This window comes from Charadrius vociferus, unplaced genomic scaffold (assembly GCF_000708025.1).
Source record: "Charadrius vociferus isolate BGI_N301 unplaced genomic scaffold, ASM70802v2 scaffold72, whole genome shotgun sequence".
Classification (NCBI taxonomy): Eukaryota; Metazoa; Chordata; class Aves; order Charadriiformes; family Charadriidae; genus Charadrius; species Charadrius vociferus.
In genome coordinates, this window is record NW_009647830.1 from 7,302,485 (window position 1) to 7,324,013 (window position 21,529).

Sequence of the window (21,529 nt, forward strand, 5' to 3'; positions counted from 1 at the left end):
GGACTTTTAAAATGACTCTTATTTGGAAAGAAATTGTAGAATATATATGAGAAATCATGAATGTCATTCAAAACATAACTGAAGGTCAAGCCTTATGCAAGACCTCGCAGCTGTTGCCCAAATGAAATTTTACTGATAGCAAAATTCATTTTCCATCTATTCTTTCCTTTGACAGCACCTTTCCAGCCCCACTCCATCCACAGTTCTGGCCTTCCTTTTTCCCTCAACCTAATTCTATCCTTAAATGAAGCCTGAGCCTTACACAAGGACCCCTACCTCCCTTGCTTAGTTTAAAACTTCTCACAGCAAAGTTCACCTGAATCCCACATTTTCTTTTCAGTCCTACTCCAACTTCATCTGTAGCCTCTTTCTTTCCTTCTATCAGCCTAGCCTCAACCTAACATAAAAAAAGCTTTACCATGTAGCTGTAATGAAAATTTAATAATGTGATTTCATTTAGAAACCAGAGAGTCTTTGATGTTACAAGGTAACCCTCAAAATTTCTCCAGAGCAGAATCACAGATCTAGTTCAAGCCCTCAGCTACAGCAGGTTACTTAAGTCCATGGTCAGTTGAGTTTTTAGTAACTCCACAGATGAAGACTTCACAAGCTCTCTGGGCAGCCTATTTGACTGCCGTCACAGGAAATAATTTATTTGCTGTGTTCAAATGGAACCTCCTGTGTGCCGGTTTGTGCCCATTGCCTCTTGTCATGTCAGTGGGTACTATTGAGAAGTGTCTGGCTCCTTTTCCTTCAGTCACTTCATCAGGTATTTATAGACATTCACAAGATCCCTCTGAGCCTTTCCTTCTCCATGGAAAACAGTCCCATCTCTCTCAGCACCATCTCATATGAAAGATGTTCCACTCACAGGACCACTTACATGTATTGTAACACATAAAACTATACCAACACAGAGCTAGGGGAAACTGAGTCAGCAGCAGAAAAATACTGAACATTTGCAATGTTCAGACAGGGAAGGTTCCCAACAGCATAAACTGGGAACAGGCCGGGAGAATTCCAAGAGAACAAATGGGACTGTCTGGGAAATGTTAACACCCAAAGATTCCCTCGTGGAGATGGCTCCTTCCCTGGAAGCAGTAAAGATCCAGAGAATGGCATGTGACAAAACCACACCACTTGAACTCTATGTTTAATTGTGCCCATGCAAAGCTAAAAAAAAAAATAAATTCTGACTTTGAATTCAAAGACTTTAGATATACTTACTCCTATGAATTCAGAAGGAAAAGGCTTTTCATAATTTTATACATAAATCACACAAATACTCAGTGAGTCTAATGTTCTAGGGGGTAAAATTTACTCGAAAACCAATTTTCCATAGGTGTGTAACACTTGTCTGCAGCATGAAGATCAAGCCTCAATCTATAACCAAAATATGCTAGTTTACCATGTCCTTATTTTTTACTTTAGCCTAGCTGCAAGCATTATTTCAGAAAAAAAATGGAGCTGGTTATGTTGATCTTCCATCAGTCTGATAATGTGTCAGAACTTTTTCAGTTAGCATTTCAGACTGAATTACAGCCTGAAGCTTTATGAGATTTTAATTAGAGGTTATTCATAAAGATTGCATTTAAGGAAGTAAAAGTTTAAAAAAAAAAAAAAAGGCGCTCTGAGGCTATTTAGCCCTTATTTACTGTTTTTTTAATGCCTAGTTTTGTTAAGAACTACAGATGGATTTGGTTTCAAACCCTAACACCAAGCTTTCTGTAAGAGAGAGAAAACTAGTATTTGAGCTTTGATCTTTCACTCACATCATCCAACTTTAAATTAAGATTAGTTATAAAACCCTCTTGTTTATTCTAATTTTTGAATTTATCAAAATATCCAGACATTTATTATATTCACTATTTTCCCTCTTTTTTTTAATCATTTGTCAGAAATGTCCCGGTCACTATACACTTTCAGAAAAAGGACCTTGAGAGTGATTATCTCCATGCTGTCTTAACACTGACACAGGCTATCACAATTTTCAGAGGATTAAGTACTAGTTTAATCCTTGGAGATATTCAGTAGTGTGCCTTGGCAGCCAAGAGAACAAACCACATCTTGGGGAACACCAAACACAGTATAAGCAGCCGGTCAAGAGAGGTGGTTATCCCGTTGTATTCAGCATTGGTGCGGCCTCACCTTAAGTACTGTGTGCAGTTCTGGGGCCCACCATTTAAGAAGAATGTGAAGGTCCTTGAATGAAACCAGAGAAGGGCAACAAAGCAGTTGAAAGGGCTGGAAGGAATGTCCTATGATGAGTGGCTAAGGACTTTGGGTTTGTCTAGTTTGGAGAAAAGGAGGCTGATGGATGACCTCATTGCTCTCTACAGCTTCCGGAGGAGGGGAAGTGGACAGGGAGGTACAGATCTCTTCTCCCTGGGATCCAGTGACAGGACATGTGGAAATGGACCAGAGCTGTGCCAGGGGAGAAGTTTAGATGGGACATTAAGAAGCATTTCTTGACCAAGAGGGTGGTCAAACACCGGAAGAGGCTTCCTACAGAGATGGTCAATGCCCCAAGCCTGTCAGTGTTTAAGAGGCATTTGAACAATGTCCTTAATGACATACTCTGACTTTTGGTGATCCCTGAAGTGGTCAGGCAGTTGGACTCGGTGATTGTTGTAGGTCCCTTCCAACTGAAATATTCTATTCTATTTGATCTGATCCTATTCAATTCAATTCAATTCGATTTGATTCGATTTGATTTGATTTGATTTCACAGAATCACACAGAATGGTCAGGGTTGGAAGGGACCTCTGGAGATCATCTAGTCCAACCCCCAATTTGATTTCATTCAATGTGATTCACCAGCGATGTTATGCCAAACACTGAATTGCCTGGGTTTCAGGGCCTAAGAAATCAACTGGACAGTTGACTGGTAATTGCAATGGCACTGCGTCAATTCCAGTCTCTTATGATCCTGATGCTGAGTTTTCTCTTTTTTTTTTCTTTCCACTTTTCCTGCAATAAAGCAACAAAATATTAACCCACTTTTTTTTTTTTTCTCAGAAATTCATCCTTACAAGACAAATGGAATACGAAATTTCCATATGATTAGCTGAAGTAGAGTAAAGCTAAAAGAAACTCAAGTCAGATCTGAGAAGATAAAGTTTTGAACAGCTCACCTAAAAGTTTCCAATCAGCTTTGCACAAAGTAGAAAGCAGAGACAACCGGCAATTTAGTTCCAGAGCAACCCAGCCAGAATACATCAGCCAACAAGTAAATTGAGTCATCTCTTTTGTTGTTATTATTTTAATACAGGTATATGCATTCTAATTATAAGGATAAGAAATGCAAGTAACAGTTGTATCCAAGAAGTGGAATAAAGGTCAGAACTGTAAATTGGTTCTTCAATTATAATAGTGGAGAAGCACACAGAGATGGAATCTGATAATGGGTCAAAGACATGTATGGGAACAAGGGTTATGGCCTAATGAATGAGGAGGAAAAAATTATAATTATGAGAGTATAGACAGAACAAAACATTGTTTTGTTAATTCTATAAAACATTTCTGGCTAAGCTTCTTAGGGAAAAAGAAAGGAAAAAGAAATAAAATTTACTCATCTCATCAGTTTCTTAAAGTAAAACACAGAAGAATAAGGCCAGAAAAACTGCAAAGCTGGTAAATTTCAGTCCTTCTTTTCAGTTGTTTCCCATTTTATTAAATACCTAATTTACTTTTGGAAATGTACTTTTCAAATATCAAACATTGCACTGAATTTCATGTAAATCAGTATAGTGTCCAAAACATCTCACACCTTCTATATATGCATCTGGAATTACATACACATTCCCGGAAAGCATGCAATAAAATGTAAGCTAGTGGTAAATCCTCGTTTCCAATAAGCTATCAAATTTTTATGGAACTCCCTTCTGGTGTCACAATCCTGAAGAAACATCCTTATTTAGTCAATTTCATAAATAGCTCTATTGCAGACAGCATGTTCATAACATATCTGCCTTTACATATTACACGTAACACTTCAGAAATCAGACTCAGTAATTACCTACTTTAATTCTTAGTTTTCCAAACCATAATACAGATATTCAAAATTGCTCCAAGTGTTGGTTCCACAATTGTGCATGGAAATGAACACAGGAGTGACTAATAGCTTATTTTATATTTTATATTACAAATTCTCCTGTAGTCCAAAATCTAGATTACACCTTCAACAAATTAGGAAAACTTGTGCTTAAGAAATTCTTGAATATATTCCCACAGATCCCACATTTTTGTCTTGTATTTTTCTAAAGAAAAAGATTTATTAGTCTGTTATGATAGATAGCTCTCATGAATATGTAGTATCGTCAGCCTGTCCACCTATTCTTTTTCTTCACAAGACTGGAACACTTTTCCACTCATCACTTAATCTTTTTTTTCTTTTTTCCTAGAGATTGGTAAGTCCTGCCAGACCTTCAGAATAAAGATCAGTACTGTAATGAACTTCAGCACTTCCCTTAGCTGTCTGGAGTCCACAGCTCATAACCTTCTCATTCTTCCTTGCATTTTTTTAAAATTTCTGGTAGTTACAGTTCTAAATCTTCATGTGTTAAGAGCAGGAAACCCAATTCCTTATTAACTTATTGTTCCTTATAGACTGGGACGTGAAACAGCAATTGCAGAGACAGAAGGCATTTCCAGCAGTTAGGAGCCATGTGGAAGATATGAGTTTCTCACTTTGCCATACCTACCAGGAAATGCCTGACTCTGATATCATTACTGCTGTTAAGAACTATGAAAAATGAAAACACAAATAACACAACTGAATGTCTTAAAAGCATGCAAAGTTGCATCTCATGATGCCATAGATATAGTACACTCCCTACAAAGTTTTAGAATGAAGCTTTGCCTTAGACCTTTGATGGCAGACCAGAAATTCTTAACCCAGGTCTTTTATAGCTGTTGTAAATAGTGATGGTAAAATTTGTTCTGAGATTACCAAACTGGTCTTTGACTTTTCAGGAAAAGGTAGTCTCTCATAATGTGCAATTCAAACTTTTTAGCACATAATAAAATATTTTAATTTCCTTCACAAGCCTCTTACTTGGATCTTTAATTCTCTTTGTCACTCACAAGATGCCAGGAATTGTCCTTTCCAGGAGCCCTTATAATTTAAAGAGTTCAGCCTTGCAGAGCTATTATTTATTTAATCTTGCCAGAGCCAGCAGCTGATATGTCTTCTATGCAATGACACCCTTCAATGTACATTGTGAAGCTTGTGGATTCAACTTTTGAAAAACATGCTAATTTTTTTGCCTTAGAAGACTGATAACAGGATAATCCTTCACCTGTGTTAGTTGTAGCATTTGGCTGAGAACAAATTCACAGGAGCAAGAATCTGTAAGTATGTATCACTTTTCTTGGAATATCCAATTCTGAGACTCTTAACTGAGTTGTTTTTCAGTAGCTTGGTTTCCAGCATTTCTTGAAACGCCAACTACTCAAAGAACTCTCATGAAGGAGAACCAAAGTAAATAGTAACCTTTCAAAATCCTAAACATGATCTTTTCAGGTCAGAAAAAAAGATTAAATTTTTTCCATGTGGGACACATTAACAGTACTTTGCTTTGTGCAGAGAAGACACTTAGTTTCTGTCAGTCTTGAATCTTTTACAAGCATTTGGATGGATAGATGGTGATATCATAGTGGTTCAAGAAATTATGATCATTTTTAGCTCTCAACACTAATACAAGAATTTACATCAAATACCAATATTTAGGAAAAGGTAGCATCAATAATAACTCTTTTTATTTGATTTTTTACAGTTTAAATAATCTAACAGCATTTGGGGATTCATTTCATGTCTTTAATGTTTTGTAATTTATATAATTTAAACTTAAGTAACCAAAGAATGTTTTATTTGTAATGTGAGGAAGAAACACACTATCAATTTTAAAAGGTCTTGGAAGAAATTCCTATGAAAGTATTTAAAAATCTGTGCTAAATACCCTTACCACAAAATTCTGTTTGGCTTCTAGCAAGAAAAGAATAATATTTACTGTAATTCAGAGGATCAAATTCTCCCTTGATTTTGACATATTACTTGAAGAAAGCACAGGGCCAAGAAAAGAGAAGTGTTAGAACTAGCAGACATTATGCATCACATTTTCAGACCTTGATGCATGCAAATATGCGCTTTTTATAGAGATCCAGAGTTTTTTAATTTCTCTTCCAGCTTTTTCAGTTTATCAAGATTCAAATGCAATATGCAGTTCTCTTTCTGCACATTTTTTAATTGATGAAGAATAAATGTGCTACTCGAAATCATAACTAAGCCTTTTCTGCCAACATATATTGATGGTTTTCTGTCTGATGAACCTACATATACTTTCTGCTGTAACTCTGTAATATTACTAGTAGTACAAATAACCTGTCCATGTAGACAGATCAATTATGCGTAAGAATCTGGAATATATCTTACATAATTATATGTCTTTATTAGCAGCCATTTAGCTCTTATCAAAAGTCTCTGCTTTTAAGAAAGAGAAGATGTGTCTCATTAGGCAATATTTCACTACTGCATCAACACATAGCTAGCTTCCTTCAAGTCCACTGAGCTAGTCATAAAACCACGACTGCAACACAGCCTGTCTGCGCACGATTCCAGCTCATACCTTTTCGTTCAGTGTCATGGAGACGGGATGTGTGCCCCACCAACTCTGGGATCAGGTTGGGTGTAACTTCTGCAAAGAAGCTGGATCACTACAGAGTGATCCCAGGATCAAAAAACCACCTGAATGGCACACAGCCACCTTTGAATGCTACAAATTGAAACGGAGTGTGAAAGCTGCAGTGCCACACACTTCAAAAACCGGAGCCTAGAAATGAAGTCTATGCTTCGAAGCACACTAAAAACTTTTTTTATTAATTTCCAGAGATATATGAGATTGGAAAAGATGAGCCCCAAGTTAGGGATGGAACAATGGCAAATTTTGTTCTTGTGTAAGAAAAATGGACTCCCACTGATTTTAGATTAATATCAATTCCCAAAGCCATCATAATTAACATGGAGATAATAGTGTAGAAGGGTGAGTGAACCTTTTAATTCAACACTCAAGCTGATCATTTATTGCGAAAAGAAGAGTTCACATTTGTCTGTCCATCCATCCATCCTATTGTTCCCTATAGGATTAGGGGATTAGATTTTACTAAAATTAACAAAAACAGCTCACTAGGAAGAGACCTGTACATTGAAATATTTAATGATGAGGTTTGTAAATATTTCAGGGATTTTACTTTGTGGGATTGGGACTAGTCCCATAACTGAAGAAAATTAGCTGCTGAAATAGTGCACACCTGGAACACATCTTCCAGTGTAATGTCATCAAAAGGAAATCCAGTTCATGTCCTCTAGTTTCCTCAGTAGGCGTGTGAGAACTATAGACAGATTTCACACCTAAAACACAGTCCTCTTCTAGTGTATATCATAAAAGTAGATAAATCCTTAGGTAGCATGATAGGGTTTAAGAATGATAGAGTGGCAAAAATGAGTCCACGGGAAGTCAGTAATAACTATGAGATTTTACATTCTTAAAAGAAAACATCATTCTAAGATTTAGGAAGAGAATGACTACTTTTGGTTTGAGTTTGGTTATCGCTACAGGCTAACAGTTCAATCCATATGAAAAAAGCCCTTTATTCTAAAAGACTGCTTTCATAACCTGGCATTTTGGGAAGGTCAGAAAAAAAAAAAAAAATTTAAATCTTATATTTCTTAATATGAGCAGCAATGGCATTTCCTCTGTGGGGAGAGTATCGTGTCCAGAAAGTTACCAGATAGAAATGACTGGCAGCAGCAGCAGCAAGATGCGAGTATCTCATTAGCTGAGTTCAGCAGAAGTGGAACGGATGAATCGATTGTTGCAGCCCTTTCTGGTCAGTGTCACTGTTAAGCAAGAAATTAATATGTGTCAGCTAGCCATTAATGAAAACCATGCAGTAACAGCTAGCTACACAACTGGGGCCACATCTAGTACTGATACAAAAAACAACCACCATACTGAATTTGTTATACAGTATGAAATTGTTGCATATGGTTACTTTGCAAATACTGAAGTAACCTGAAGCGACTCCATGTAAATCAACACCTGCAGTATGACTTCACCCTGAAACCTGATGAAGTATTCCATGATGAGAATATACCTGGGAATTGCATTCCAAGGTGTGCAGGGGGAATAAAATAGAGGTATGAAGGATCATTTGGACGTGGGTTAGCTTGAGAGACTTGTAAATCTTTGGAGCTCAATCTCGTGATTCAATAATAAAATCAAGATTATTTTTTTAAGCAAGGTTAGTTTTCATACTGAAATTAAATCACTACAGAAAACGCATGAAAACAGAACTGGCTCTCTCCTTTTTAAATTAGGTGAATCTGTATTAATTCCATTCCTAGTACCAAATGTATGATATTATTGGGATGTTCCTTCAGCACTCTGGACACAGTGTAAGCAATTTCATGGGAAAAGAAGGAGGGAAGGCTAGGTAAAAATCCTGAAAAATCAGTATAAATCAAAGTTTTGCGTGTGCTGCAACAAGCGCTGCAAGTATCCTGTAGTCTGTTAAGGGGAAATTAAATGATGTGACAGGGTCTGTAAAGCTGTTCAATACATAGTAACTCATTGTGATATAATCTAAATCAGAATTTGGTCCCAGATTCACAAAATATGCACACTCAGATAGGAAAGCTATCCACCACCTAATATCTTTTTGCCTCTTTTTCCAGGAAAGACTGCCTTCTGACTCAGAAAGCACATTTTCTTCTTATGATTTTTTAAAATGGCGTTTTCTGTTGTGTTCATGTTCTTTTACATTTCATTCAGCACAACCTTTTAGACATAACTAGAGGTCATTTCTAACCTCATAACACTGAGGTTACTTAAAGGAAACGCACTGAATAAGTCACTGTAGATGAGTTACAAAAACTGTCTATTAATTGCTGATCTACACATCAGTGTCATGTAAGCTTCTCAAAAATACACAGCCCACTTAAAACCTAGGGAGATATGGTATTTTCCACCAGGTGACAAAGAAGATTGCACATCCATCTCCAGTAATATCTGGCCACAAGCAGATTTTCTTACTAATCTTTGAGTTTTCAGATTTAGGTGACAAGCAGCAGAGCTTTGATTTAACTACACAACATCAGAATGTAATCTGTGCCTTGCTGCTGTTTTTAAGACGTTGTTTGTTAATTTAAAAAAAAAAAAAAAGGGGTAACAAATGGGAATTTAGCCTTCTCAATATCCACTAGTCAAGTTAAAAATAATTCTTTTTTGCAGCAGATTATGTGGCAGCATTTTTTGAAAAACTACAAATAATGTAATTTTCCTGCTATTTATTCAAAGAAAAAAAATCTTTTGGTATAAATGTCCATATAATATGTAATTTCAAAGAAATGGAGATGAAAATGTACATTAAATATTCTTTAGTTACAGAAAAGCTTACTAATCTTCTACTACTCCTATTTTTATACAAACTTGTAAGGCTAATCTTTTACTCTCAAGGGAATTTTTGTGGATAGTGCTAGAATTTCCATATTACAAAAGGCACAAGCTTACTTCAAAAAAAGCTCCCATTCTTAGCGCAGAATTTCATGCAACACCATATGAACACTTATTCCTAGATTTATTCATAATGAAGAGTGTGAAAGCTTTTAAAAACATGGAATATTGTACTTACGTGGTTTAACCCTAGCCAGCAGCTGGGCACTACACTGACACTCACTCACTCCCCCACCCCCAGTGGGATGGGGGAGACAATGGGAAATATAAAAGAGAGAAAACACCTGGGTTGAGATAAAGATAGTTTAATAGGTAAAGCAAAAGCTGTGCACGCAAGCTAAGCAAAACAAGGAACTCATTCGCTGCTTCCCATGGGCAGGCAGGTGTTCAGCCATCTCCAGGAAAGCAGGGCTCCATCACGCGTAACAGTTACTTGGGAAGACAAACACCATTACTCCAAACATCCCCCTCCTTCCTTCTTCTTCCCCCAGCTTTGTATGCTGAGCGTGTTGTCATATGGTACGGAATATCCTTTTGGTCAGTTGGGGTCAGCTGTCCTGGCTGTGTCTCCTCCCAACTTCTTGTGCACTTACTCAGTGGCAGGGCAGTGTGAGAGGTAGAAAAGGCCTTGGCTCCGTGTAAGCACTGCTCAGCACTAACTAAAACGTCCCTGAATTATCAACACTGTTTCCAGCACATAACCCCATACTTGCTACTATGAAGAGAAAGAAGCCCAGAACATAACCCCGTACTTACTACTATGAAGAGAATTAACTCTACCCCAGCCAAAACCAGCACAGTGTTTAAGATGTTATTTCCAAAATTGGTAACGTAGCTCTTAGTAGATCTGACTTCACAAAAAACAAGAAAAGCTTTTTTTTAGCTCTATGCCATACTTAATCACCACAGGAGCACTGAGCATTGTCTTCTATATCAAGACTTTTATGCTTGCCTTTGCTGGATATTCATTTCAGTTCCTAAAAAATAGTGCTATGTCTTCCAGATTTAAAAGCCTGAGAAATAATGAAAGCTGCAAACCTTTAGGGCAGGAATAAGACTTAGATCAAGTTCAAACACACCAGTCTACTCAACATAAAGCAGCCCTATCAGCTTAACATGAAGTTGATATGGCCTTATCAGCCGTATGAACTTTCAGCATAAAATTGATCACAGCTCGCAATGATTCAGATGTTTAAATCCGATTATTTTCCTCTGGTTTGTAGTACCTCAGCTGTGGTATGGATATCTTCTGCATTTCCAAAATCATGATGTGCTCCATCAGCATGGTGAGACTGCTGTCACTGCGCATTATTTTGACTGTGATATATCTTACTGACAACTTCACCTCCTTTTGATTTACATTGACAGGACTTAAAATACATAAGTGGAATATTCTCCAAGGCATATAATCAATAACATCTGCTGCATTTCTGGTATTTCCTTTGCCCTGTTTATACCATTACTGTCTCTGCTGAAGCTATATTACTATAAATGTTTCCAGGAACATATGTTGGCATCAGCTCACAGCACTGTTTCTACAGCACTAACAATTTAAAACCTCAGAGGAATCTCAGAAGTATTACTACTTTATCGTTCTAATACTCAAGTTATCGTGATAAATAGGATGATGAAACATACAGACTAAAATCCGCTGTAGCATATTCTCCCTTTGTGCAATACAAGATAATAATGGAAAAGCATTTTCAAGAATAATAAAAAAGTGTTATCATCTTGGAAAAAAAGTAATTAGACACTTTTACAACAAAAAATAAGTAGTGTTCAAATATTAAAATCAGCTAATTTTTGGGAAAATGGCATCAAAGTCAATACCCTCAAGAACTATTTAGGACAATGTGACTAACAACAAGTGAAAAATGATGGGTTTTTAAAATATTTTAAGACAGAAGTATTCACATACTATTAAAAAGCACAGTTGAAAATGAAAGCATGATATTAAAGATTGGAGGGTAGAAAGCAAGATAAAAAAAATTCTGATGAACTGCAGCTCTGTAGCTGAACAGTGCATAATTTAAATTAAACAGCATGGTTTGTTTTAGTTTTAATAAATGTATTAAACTGAGTACTCTAAAATACATTAATTTTGGTAATGTTGTGCTAAGTTTAGGCACATCACGATTTATGAAAATATTTCTGATATAAATATAATCTGTTTAACTATGGGATAGACTTATGATGCCACATTCAATGTATCAGTTGCTACAGTCAAATGTAGGCTTCTGCCTAAAGAGAAGCAGTGATCAAAGTAACTCACTCTGGGAACACTTATATTCAGAGTAGAACCATCCCTATATTACCTTTTTCCATAAGCATGAAAGTACTGCCTAAGAGTTTTTAGTCCTATTCTTCCTTAGAGTTAACACTAAGATTGGTCAGAGTTCTGTTCAGACTGTAAATATATTCCTAAATCTTATCTCAGATAAATAACAAATTTTCAAAAGATGTGGCTGCCTCCAAAAGGTAAAGTGATACAGGAATAGATATGAAAATTAGTGTATATAAACTCTGTAAATGACAGGTACTAGCAGCTCCTATGTGGCATTTATCAGTATGTAAGACAGCAATAAAGGTCAACCCCTTTCCTAGTCATAATACAATTCAGCTTCAGCTATCCACATTTTCAATTCCTAATTTTGCAAGTGTTTATTTCTAAGGTTTTTGTTATGATTTCCTTCTAAAATATGGACTTCCTTTCTAAAATTTCTCAGAAGACCTTATTCTTGCATCCCTCAATACTTTCATGTCAAATGTAAACTGAACTGTAGTTCAAATGTGGGTAGGTGCTGAGAAAGAATAACAAGAACATTTAGTCTATATGTTCCCTAGAATTCTGGTAACTTTTTAAGGAAATGTAAAAGTACCACAACACAGTGCAATAAGGGTAGATAAAGATGATGACATTTCCACGTTAAAAGAATCATGATTTTCCTTTGGAGGGCACATGCTTTACCCACACAGATGCTCATGAATTCAGTTTCTGCCACCTACTTTCATTGGCTGTCTGGAAACAAAGCTTTCCAGATTTCAGGCAAATGTCACTTTCTTCCAAAAGCCTCCTCTAAGAAAAGAAATGCAGTTAAAGATGAATGAATTATAAATTCATCACAGGGTCCAATAAATAACAGCCTTACAGTAAAAAATTAAAATCTTGGGTAGAACTTCCCAGCACTAGGCCTACAACTCTCCCACATTGACAGCCATAAAGAGAAGCACAGTAAGTGGAGTATCTACTTAAAACCAGTTCCCGTATTTTCCCTGCATTTCCTTTCCTCATTGTTGCGAGATTATGAATATAGATATTAGCTTTAAAATCATATTTCAGATAGGGAAATATAAATTATTTGTCTATGATTTTCCCAACCCTTCACTGTATCAACTCAGATTTCATTTCATATTGTGCAAACATCAAGTTAAAATTCCTACAGTGGCTTTGCTAGCAGCTATGCATATTTCTGTATCTTGATTGGCAGGCCTATACTTACAACAATTAAGTAAAGATTACATTTTAAAGTGGTTATTAAACTTGCCACATAACTTGTCTAGTGTTCTGCAGGGTTTTTTACATTATTAATATTCAGAAAATGATATCTTGATGGGGAAATATCTTTTGAGAACTACCTGAGCACAATTTCTGCAAAAAGTAGAAATAGAATACAAATGACATGCTTCAGTTAATAACAAAAAGAGTATTAAGATTGGCAGTTACACATTTGTATTATAGCTATAGTATTGACAATACTTAGTTGTTTCACTTCTGCTCTAGGAGAGTTAACTTTCAGTCCAGAACAAAGAGAAGTGGCCAGCAACATCTTGTTTTGACAATAAAAGTGCAAAGCTTCTTTGAAAGAACCAGGGGGACACAGGTTTCACACTGCTTTATTAGCCACTTAAATATAGTTATAGAAAGCCTTTTAAATGAGGAATTCCAGCATTTCTCCGACATACGAAGTTTTTTAGTGGAATCAGCTGTAAGCCTAAAAGGCACATCCAGTGGTCTGGATTCTTCTGTATACATGTTAGCAGATAAACCCATAGACAGGTACTCAGTGTCTTATAATAGGTGCCTTTAGGACCAGTCAGCTATCACAGGATAATGTCCTGGATTGTTTTCTTTGATTGAGGTGCCTCTGCTCCACCTAAGTCTAATTTTAGGCACTGAAGTAGAAGGCCTTACTTTATCTTCATGTGTAACATATGTTACTGCGTCTTGATACATAAAAAAAGAATTGAAATACAGGTCAAAATGAAAATAAATTATTCATGAGATCTGTATTATATATTTTATATCATTTTGCATTGATTTTCAGAATGTCAACTTTTAATCTTAATTCTAGAAAGGAACAATTTTCAACTTTTCCATCTCTCTTTCCCAATTCCCAGAAGGAGAAGAAATCCAGGTTTCATTCCCTCTACCCCAAGAATTAATTCAGTCTGAGAAAACATTTGCAACCTATGTGTTATTTCCTTTGCTTTATGGTATTGTCTAATTTTATTTTTCCTTCTTTAGGCATTTACAATTATACCAATGCTGGAATACTTCCTTCTACTTACCCTTCTTCAGGTATTACTCTTAAGATGTTCTCTTGTCTCTTGGGAAACTTCTTTGTATATCAGATGTGCCTATAAGAAAAAAGAAAATATAATTACAGATGAAAGCAGTATAAATTTAACTCCTCAGAAAAAGTATTTAGACCACTCAAGGTCTGAACAGCATACAAACTGCTACAATTTGTTTTGTAAAACAGATCTCTGGAGCAGTGTTGACTCAGACATAGGTGCATTTTAATGACAGGTCAGACTGCAGAACAGAATTTCTTTTTCCAAGTACAGTTTAATTTTACAGGTGTTCTGTCAGTTTATTTTTTCATGAACATTTAAATGTCCAAAACCAAATCTTCCAGAAACATAGGGCCTCCAGATAAAGCATTAAAGTACAAGTAAATCTATTTTAAATTGAAAACAAGGAAGTGTAATTGAACTCACTTTAGGCTGCTGAGCCTGGAGAGAGACATAAAAAATAAGAGAGAAAGTCAGCTCACCAGGCAGGTTCTCCTAATCTCCCAGAGTATTAATCATGTCCCGTGTAATGAGAAAATTCTATTAGCTATTGCATTTAAAATGATGTGCAAAAACATTGAAAAGACCTTATTTTAGCAACTGTTTTATCTTCAAAGTTTTTAATGGAACAATTGGATTCAATACAACATGACATATAATGCATTTGTTATATATACATTAGTGTATAGAATTCAAGCTCAGTATTTGGGTGACTGAATATACATTTTGACATGTGTTTGGGCAGTCAAGTTGTGTGTTTCTTTTCATTCATAAAGTGACTGTTTCCCTCCACTACAGCTCTATTAATCAAACAATACTCTCACAGTGAAAAGATTTTCATACACTAGAAACATCACGCTCTGTGAAAGAACCAAGATAAATAGTCAGGCGAGATCATTTATGTCTGAGCTCTCCAAACTTTCTGCAACTGAAATCAGTTCCTGAACGATATCTAAACTGCTACATTTAAACTGCAGTCAAAAATACAAACTAAATTGGAGTCCAGACCTGCTGTGTTTTAAGTACCCCATTAAATTCTTGGATCCTAAGCCTTTAACAAAGCCAAACATATTTAATATTAGCCACTTAAGGCAATTGGGCTTTATTATATTCTGTATTAACCATCTAAATTATGTGAAGCTTTCAATTTCATCCCGGAGGCTGCAGGAGCCCTCTGCTCCTCACTTCCATGCAGGATTCAGAAGGACCCTGGTCACACAGCAAACCAGCTCTACTAGCGGTTACTAGCTGGTAATTTTTCTCATTGAAGAGTACTGAAAGCAAAGGTGCAGGTATTGCAAGAAAACACTGTCATTGCACCCTTTTCAACAACTGCATGCACGTACAGCTTAGTTGCATGTAGTTGATTTAGCCCATTTAGAAAAAAAACTTTATGTGGAAACTTTGTGTCCTTCCTCTCCCCAGTAGTGTACACCATTCAAATATCATAAAGCTTTTGGCAACGGAAACTGGTTTTACTTCTGTACATTACCCAGTCATTCTTTGCAATGCTATTTCTCTCTCTTCCATACATGCAGAAACAAATTCAATGAATAGCCTGTGAGTTGTGGCTCCCACTTAAATGGTAAGAAATGCTTTGTGGTTGTCTCACTGAGAATAATCACTAAAATGAAACTGAAAAATTTCATTCCATAAAATGTGTGTCAATGGCTTTCATTTTTTTTTACAATATACATATTGTATATATATTGCAATTTATATTTCTTTTTTGTTGTTGTTGTGTTAGGCTTCTGATTGAGAGACACTTTGAATGAGAAACTTATAGTGCCACCTCAAATTAATGTTTCCAGTTATGAATTTAACTAGGCAGTTATTGGACACTACAGTCAGTAAATACTAACTGATTGTTAAAAACAAATTCAGACATGATTAGCTGTGTAATAGATACATATATATTGTATTACTATAAAACCTCAGTTTTATAGGGTTTTACTTACCAACTGCTATTTCATGTGCTTATAAAAACTAACTACTCTATTAAATCTGATTCTTTAGCCTGAATGTGATGGATTATGTACTATTCAGTTACTATTTGTGACTGCTGTATGTTGACCTGGATATCATTAGCATATGCTACTGGCAGAGTTAGTTGGGCAGTGTCTTCCCTGCTGTGTATCAGTGAGCACACACTGCGCTAAATAAACCAGTAAGAGAAAACACAGTGCACAACAGTCCCTTTAGTCCTCATCATCCAGAAAAGGCAACCCTTAGTCTTCTCAAAAGGAGAAATCAATACCTGCAGATGACCCATACAACCACCTTCAAGGTGACTGAAATAAAAGGTTTGATTCATGGAGTCAGGGAACTGTTGAGGTTGGAAGGAACCTCTGGAGATTGTGCAGTCCAACCACTCTGCTCAAAGTAGAGTCAGCTGATGATGGCTTCTCTTAATACCAGCCACATTAAGGAACTTACTGTACCATGCAGGGCTGATTCTTTGAACGAGACAATCAAAAGGACCCCCTGCCACTAAAAAGTCTTGCCAAAAGAGGCCATTGTGAAGATGCTTTTCAGATAGATACAGGCACGTTTTCAGCCCCATCTAAACTATTACATTCTGATAAAAAACAAAGCACTGTTGTCCCTTCATATCTTGCTTGAACTTCATTGCCCATAAATTTCATTACGTAAAGTACCAAATTTCTATTTTAAACAAAGGGCTCTTGCACATGATTGCATTATTACAGCTTTGAGATTTATTCTGCCACAACTGAGCAAAACTGGCTAGCTGTACAGCCCCAACACAGTGTCAGACATGTCAAAAGAAGCTAATGGAAAGAGGTTTAAGCTAATGTGTTATAGTTCAAGATGGAATACATAAACAGTTAGTAACAAATGCTCAACTGATCCTCAGTAGTGTGTTCATATGTAGAATCATAGAATTGTCTAGGTTGGAAGACTTTAAGATCTTGAAATCCAACCATCAACCTAACTCTGCCAAAACCACCACTAAACCATGTCCCTAAGCACCATGTCTACCTGTCTTTTAAATACCTCCAGGGACGGCGGCTCCACCACTTCCCTGGGCAGCCTGTTCCAATATCTGAGCCATAACAGAGAGACAAAGCACTCATTGCCACTGGAAGAAGTGTCTAATGGAATCTATGCTAAGAAAGTTACCAACCCTTCAAAATATACCACATCACCAAAATGTGTCCAGAGTTTCCAGATGTTTTTTTCATTCAGTATAAAGTTTTCATTCTTAGCTTATAGATTTAAAATGGTGATGACTTGGAACCATCCATATACATGCTTGTACACAGTTAAAAGTGTGTCTAGGGTAAATGCCTGTGTAACTACTTGCTAGATTTGAGCTGTGAGTGTGAGGAAAATGAATGAACAATAACTGAATCTCACACATTTCCATTTTTAGTCTGGAACTCCCCATCTCAGTCTATTCAGAGAGGTTTCAAATTTTATTGCCATGGTAGTAAAAACAATGACCCAATAGCAAGTCCCCATCCAGCCAGTGAAAATTCCAAAACTTAAAAGTCTGAACCAGTAAGATATTTAAACCTATGTGATTCCTTAGCACAGGAGTAGTCCCATTGAAGTCAATTAGAACTACTTCTTTGCTTAAAATAACGTATGGGATAAGCATTCTGCCAAACTGGGACCTAAGAGAAAGTGTCTCATAGAAAAGAAAACAGCTATAATTCCTATTTTCTGCTGGGGACTATGAATTTTTTTCTCCAAGTTTTCACATCTGGGCTCAAACATCCTTGCTTAAATAGTCCAACTGGCATTAAGAACATGTAGATTTTCATTTCTTTAAGGAATGTTAAATTGGGTCAGAAACAAAAAACTCGCAATGATAATAAAACAGCACAGCTTAAGAAGACCAATAAGGAAGTTTTCCTAAACATTCTGAGGAAATTCTCCAAATTATTTGTGTTCTAGTGTCACCCATATGCAACAGAGCATTTCACTACAGTTATGGCCTAAGAAATTCAAAGAGCCAGTAAGCTCAGATTGCTCATAATAAATTAAGACCAAATTATGTAGCACAAGTTTCTGGGGAGCCTTTCCCTGCTGGTCTAGCATGTTCCCTGGCTACACCTTCAGTATACACTGGCATGCAGAAAAGATTAGCTACTTCATGTGATCAGATGGCATCCTTGTTCAAAACTTGGTCCATAATGCTAAGCACTTTAGCAGAAATTAAACCCTAAAAACTGAATATCTTTCCAGTATTTTCTGGGTTCTTTCTTCAATCAAAAATTATTCATAAAAACAAGTCAGCACATAGAAATGCATGCTCCTTGTAACTTAGTATATACTGGAAATTTAGTTTCACATTTTTGCTAGTGTGTTATGCAGCTCTCCTCCTGGAGAGCAGCTCTGTGGAGAGGGACCTGGGAGTCCTGGTGGACAACAGGATGACCATGAGCCAGCAATGTGCCCTGGAGGCCAAGAAAGTGAATGGCATCCTGGGGTGCATCAAGAAGAGTGTGGCCAGCAGGTCGAGGGAGGTCATCCTCCCCCTCTACTCTGGAGTACTGCATCCAGTTCTGGGCTCCCCAGTTCAAGAAGGACAGGGAACTGCTGGAGAGGGTCCAGCAAAGGGCAACGAAGATGATTAGGGGACTGGAGCACCTTTCTTATGAGGAAAGGCTGAGGGACTTGGGTCTCTTTAGTCTAGAGAAAAGAAGATTGAGGGGGGATCTTATTAATACATACAAATACTTAAAGGGAGGATGCCAGGGGGATGGGAGCAGTCTTTTTTCAGTGGTGCCCAGTGATAGGACGAGGGGTAATGGGCATAAACTTGAACATAGGAAGTTCCATCTTAACATGAGAAGGAACTTCTTTACTTTGAGGGTAGTGGAGCACTGGAACAGGCTGCCCAGAGAGGTTGTGGAGTCTCCCACTCTGGAGACATTCAAAACCCGCCTGGACGCTGTCCTGTGCAACCTGTTGTAGGTGACCCTGCTCTGGCAGGGGGGTTGGACTAGATGATCTCCAGAGGTCCCTTCCAACCCTAACCATTCTGTGATTCTGTGATTCTGTGATTCTGTGATGCTGTGGGTGACATTGGGCTTTACTTTGCTTTTTGCCCTGTTTATAGTCTTCTGACAAACACAATAATGAATTATTGCTGGATGTTTAATTAATATTACACATTTTCAGAGGGAGTTTCATGACTCATTGAGACCATGAAATCATTTCTATTAACTCACCCTATATTATTTTGTCAGAAAATACTGATTTATATGTCATCTACTGAAATTCAGTGAATTCAATCTGCTTTTAGTTTTAGCATAAACAGGGAAATACATCTTGTTTTCACATCCCACCCCACTAGTCATGCTGTTCTAAGATAATAAATATCCATAACACCCTTGTACACAGCCTAGCATAAATACAATATTCAGGAACAAATAAGTGTGCTTATGGCACTGCAATGCGTTTGTAACAAATGGGTTTTGAAGACCCTTGACCCCGGCAAGGTAATGATGTGATTTGATGGGGTCCACAGTAGCAGCAATCTGATTAGAGAACAGATAACATTAGTGTTGACCATGAATCTGACAATACCTTCTTTTTTACTCAGTGTGTTTGCTTTAGATCATACTTTTAAAAAGATCTATTACAGTAATTTCAATCTGATTGTAATGTATAACCTAACTATTAGTGTCACTGTTTTGATAACATTTTTTTCTTTTTTTGTATTTTCTTGATTGTTTTAATTTATTTGAGCCTGGAGTGAAGAGGGAGAGACATCACAAATGTCTTACACTCAAGGAGCTGAAATGGAAATTGAATGAAGTTGGAGTGTTGAAGTGTTATGGCACTGCTTTTGAGAACTATGAAAGTCACTCTATGGAATCGGCTAGGCTTTAAGAGACCTTGAAATATTTATTAAATAGCATCACTAAAGAACTGTTTGCTTGGTGATCTATTCAAAAAGGTGAAGATAAAGGAATTTAAAAAGTGTTTTGACCTTCTATTTGTTTCAAATGCACCCAAAGAGACCAACTAAATTCTATAGCTGATAGTTAATGAAGTCAGTAATCTAAAGTAAATATTCTACTCTGAAAGATCAAGAGAATTTCACCTTGCTGGGTAAAACTTCCTTTGCCCCAAAAGGCATTACTTTATGCATACATTTCCTTTTGGATAATGTGTATAATTAGAAATCCTCTAATCCTCTCAAGTATTATAATGTAGGTCAGTTTAGTAAAGAAATCTATACAGAAGTTCTATCTTTAACTGGGTGTGAGGATAAGAAAAAAAGTCACAAATTTGTATTCAATAACCTCCCTTGTATTGCATATGCGGAAACTTATACATGAAAACTATACTGCTTGAGCAAAGCACAAAATTGGAATGTATAATCTGTATGTACAAATACAGTTTGTGTGCTATTTTCCTATTCTTTCCTAAGCAAAGCCTTGACTTTGAAGAAGTATTCATTAAATGATGAACGTAAAATTATCCAGGTGTAGTCTGACAGACACTACAGATGCAAATATGACTCTAACCTAAAAGTTGATGACTTGCAAAGGAGGTACTACCTAAGGTAAGTGGTTTTCTTGCTGAGTTTTTACTGTGAACCTAGATACACTGTAAAACATGCTGACTTCCTGTCAACTTCAGCTAAACATGCTGTCATTTATTGCCTGGGAAGCCAGTGTTTGGTTACTGAAGTCACAAGTAATTTGATGGGAAGCAGTTATTTTGATGCACAACTATAGAAACATGAAGTTCCTAATAGATGTTGATAATAAGAACCTGAAGGAGCGACCCAGTATACCAAATACACTTCCTCCTTTTCAAGTAGATCACACGATACAGTCCTTTTTAAGAATCTTCAAGCTCCACCTTAAAATCATTTAGGCATTTTTGGCTCCCATTGCTACATGCCAGTAGTTTGGTCCAAACCTCACTCATCTGATGGTTAAAAACCTTTCTGCTAATTTCCACCCTAGACTTATTCATGACCACTTTGCTTACCTTTGTTCACATGCCAAACACTGCTTTTCAGCTAAAATAGTCATCTTTTTACTCCCTGGTGTTTAACTTCATGAGCTTTTTACAGAGAGAAGAAATATTTCCTAAGCTTTCATTTTACTACCATAATTATGAAAAGCTGTTCTAGCCTTCTCTCATAAAATTAGCTCTCCAAATTAGTAATCAGCCAATAGCGTTTTTTCTATACTTGCAAGAGTCTGAATTTCTTCTAGAACATGGGGGAGGAGAACTGCACACATTATTCCTCTGAGCTGAACCCAATATCTTGCCCTACTGGAGCGTTAGTGGAAAAGCCTCTCTTTGCACTGTTTACTATCTCTGTTTTCAAATCTGCATCATGTTGATAGCTCACAGAAAATCTTCCATAAATTAAAACACACATATTCTTTATATGCATGACCATGCAATTTATTTTATGGAATTTCATATTGTTTTATTTATTCCAG